Below are 3,832 nucleotides of genomic sequence, written 5' to 3' on the forward strand. Positions count from 1 at the left end.
ATTTTGTTCTGAGCCAATATGGCATTCAGAGTATCAATTTCAAGAACTCCCTTCTTCTGAGGCGTCCCATTGTTCACAGGACTCCTCTCAGAGGTGTACATGAACTGGTTATTTGCAACCATTTCAATGAGTTCCTGAGCTTCTGCAGGGGTTTTAAGATGAAGAGATTCTCCTGCAGAATGGTCCAATGACATTTTTGACAACTCAGACAGACCATCATAGAATATACATATGATGCTCCATTCTGGAAGCATGTCAATAGGACACCTTTTGATCAATTGCTTATATCTTTTCCAAGCTTCATAGAGGGACTCACCTTCCTTCTGTCTGAAGGTTTGGATTTCCACTCTAAGCTTGCTCATCTTTTGAGGTGGAAAGAATTTGGCCAGGAAAGCACTGACCAGCTTTTCCCAAGAGTTCAGGCTTTCCTTAGGTTGTGAATCCAACCATGTTCTAACTCTGTCTCTTACAGCAAAAGGGAAAAGTATAAGCCTGTAGACCTCGGGATCAACTCCATTGGTCTTAACAGTGTCACAGATTTGCAAGAATTCAGCTAAGAACTGATGAGGATCTTTCAATGGAAGTCCATGAAACTTGCAATTCTGTTGCATTAGAGAAACTAATTAAGGCTTAAGCTCAAAGTTGTTTGCTCCAATGGTAGGAATTGAGATGCTTCTTCCATAGAAGTTAGAAGAGGGTGCAATAAAGTCACCAAGCATCTTCCTTGCATCTCCACCATTGTTATTGGGTTCGGCCATGTCTCCTTCTTTTTCGAAAATTTCTATCAAGTCCTCTACAGAGGGTTGTGTTTTAGCTTCTCTTAGTTTCCTCTTAAGAGTCCTTTCAGGTACAGGATCAGCTTCAATAAGAATGCCTTTATTCCTGTTCCTGCTCATATGAAAAAAAGAGAACAAAAAAGAAGAAGAATTCTCTGTCACAGTATAGAGATTCCTTTATATGAGTAGAAGAAGAGAAGAATAGAAGAAGGAGAAGAGAAAAATTCGAACACAGAGAAGGAGAGAGGGTTCGAATTTTAAGAAGAAGATAAGTGTTAGTGATTAAATAAATAAATAGAAAGAGATAAGAGGGGGAAGAATTCGAATTTAAATTAAATAAAAGGAAAATATTTTTATTTTTATTTTAATTATTGGTTAGTATTCAAAAATTATGAAAAGAAATAAAATAAAATTTGAAAAAGGATAGGAAATAGTAATTAATTTATTTAGTTTTCAAATTTTAGAGAAAATATATGATTGGAATAGAAAACTTTTTAAAATCAAACAAAAAGTTAAGTAGTTAATTGAAAAAGATTTGAAAATCAAATTTTGAAAAGATAGGAAGTTAGAAAAGATTTTGAAAATTGATTTTTGAAAAAGAGATGATTGAAATTTATTTTAAAAAAGATTTGAAAAAAAATTTAAAAATATTTGATATTGAAATTAAAGTTGATTACTTGACTAACAAGAAACTAAAAGATATGATTCTAAAATTTAAAGATTGAACCTTTCTTACTAGACAAGTAACAAACTTAAAATTTTTGAACCAATCACATTAATTGTTAGCATTTAATTTTGAAAATATGAAATAAAAGTAAGAAAAAGATTTTGAAAATCAATTTTTAAAAGTTTTCGAAAATATCTATAGAAAATGAAAAAGATTTGATTTTTTTAAAAAATTTTTGACAAGATAGGATTTTTAAATTGAAAATTTGACTTGACTCATAAGAAACAACTAAATTTAAAAACTTTGACTAAATCAAACCAAATTTTCGAAAATTTATGAGAGAAATAAGGGAAAGATATTTTTTTGATTTTTTGAATTTTTAATGAAGAAAGAGAAAAACAACAAAATGACTCAAAACATGAAAATTATGAATCAAAACAAGAAAAATATGCAAGAACACTTTGAATGTCAAGATGAACACCAAGAACATTTTGAATGTCAAGATGAACATCAAGAACATTTTTTTGAAAATTTTTAAGAAAAGAAATACATGCAAGACACCAAACTTAGAAATTTTTAATGTTTAGACACTAACAAATTGAAAATGCATATGAAAAACAGGAAAAGACACAAAACATGAAAATGCAAAGATGAAACAAAGAAAATCATCAAGAACAACTTGAAGATTAATGAAGAACACATGCATGAGTTTTCGAAAATTTAAGCAAAATTAAAAGGATGCAATTGACACCAAACTTAAAATTTGACACTAGACTCAAACAAGAAACACAAAATTTTTGGGTTTTTATGGTTTTATAAAAAAGTTTTGTATTTTTCGAAAATTGTTTTGGAAAAAGAAAATAAAGAAATTCAAAATTTTTAATAAGAATTCCAGGAATCATGCAATGTTAGTCTAAAGCTTCGGTCCAGGAATTAGACATGGTTTACTAGTCAGCCAAGCTTTCAGTGAAAGCTTCAGTCCAAAACACTAGACATGGCCAATGGCCAGCCAAACTTTAGCAAATCATTACATTCAACAGCAAGATTGATAGAAATCAACAAGCTCTTGTGATGATGAGTTGAAACCTCGGTCCAAAAGATTAGACATGGCTTCACAGCCAGCCAGACTTCAACAGATCATCATGAAACTCTAGAATTCATTCTCAAAAATTTTGAAGTCATAGAATAATTTATTTTTTTTTTTGAAAATTTTTCGAAAATAAAACTAATAAAAACAGAAAGCTTAAAATTAAAATAAAATTACCTAATCTGAGAAACAAGATGAACCGTCAGTTGTCCAAACTCGAACAATCCCCAGCAATGGGGCCAAAAATTTGGTGCACGAAATTGTGATCTCAACGGCGCCAAAAACTTGGTACGCACGATTGTAATCTCAACTCCTTTTCACAACTCTGCACAACTAACCAGCAAGTGCACTGGGTCGTCCAAGTAATAAACCTTACGTGAGTAAGGGTCGATCCCACGGAGATTGTTGGCTTGAAGCAAGCTATGGTCATCTTGTAAATCTTCAGTCAGGCAGATTCAAATGGTTATGAGGTTTTGATAATTAAAATATAAATAAAATATAGGATAAGATAGAGATACTTATGTAATTCATTGGTGGGAATTTCAGATAAGCGTATGGAGATGCTTTGCTCCTTCTGAATCTCTGCTTTCCTACTGCTTTCATTCAATCATTCATACTCCTTTCCATGGCAAGCTGTATGTTGGGGGATCACCGTTGTCAATAGCTATCGTCCATCCTCTCAGTGAAAATGGTCCAAGTGCGCTGTCACCGCGCGGCTAATCATCTGTCGGTTCTCGATCATGTTGGAATAGGATCCATTAATCCTTTTGCGTCTATCACTACGCCCAACACTTGCGAGTTTGAAGCTCGTCACAGTCATCCCTTCCCAGATCCTACTCGGAATACCACAGACAAGGTTTAGACTTTCCGGATCTCAAGAATACTGCCAATTGATTCTAGCTTATACCACGAAGACTCCGATCTTTCGGAATGGAGGCTAAGAGATACACGCTCAAGATATTGTAGATAGAACGGAAGTGGTTGTAGGCACGCGTTCATAGGTGAGAATGATGATGAGTGTCACGGATCATCACATTCATCAGGTTGAAGTGCGAGTGAATATCTTGGAATAAGAATAAGCTTGAATTGAATAGAAAAATAATAATACTTTGCATTAATTCATGAGGAACAACAGAGCTCCACACCTTAATCTATGGGGTGTAGAAACTCCACCGTTGAAAATACATAAGTGATAATGGTGTTCATTGGCTTCATCCCCAGAAGGGGAACCAGAATAACCAAGAACTCGAATACAATAGTAAAAAGTCCTATTTATACTAAACTAGTTACTAGGGTTTACAG

General features: G+C 33.4%; 1 non-coding gene across 1 annotated transcript; it reads left to right on the forward strand.

Moving 5' to 3' along the window:
• Nucleotides 1-248: 248 nt before the first annotated feature.
• On the forward strand, nucleotides 249-356 carry LOC112746054 (small nucleolar RNA R71). Its single transcript, XR_003173954.1, has one exon. It is a non-coding gene; the product is annotated as a small nucleolar RNA R71 (small nucleolar RNA).
• The last annotated feature ends 3,476 nt before the right edge of the window (nucleotides 357-3,832 follow it).

The sequence above is a fragment of the Arachis hypogaea genome, chromosome 14, assembly GCF_003086295.3.
Source record: "Arachis hypogaea cultivar Tifrunner chromosome 14, arahy.Tifrunner.gnm2.J5K5, whole genome shotgun sequence".
NCBI classification, from domain to species: domain Eukaryota; kingdom Viridiplantae; phylum Streptophyta; class Magnoliopsida; order Fabales; family Fabaceae; genus Arachis; species Arachis hypogaea.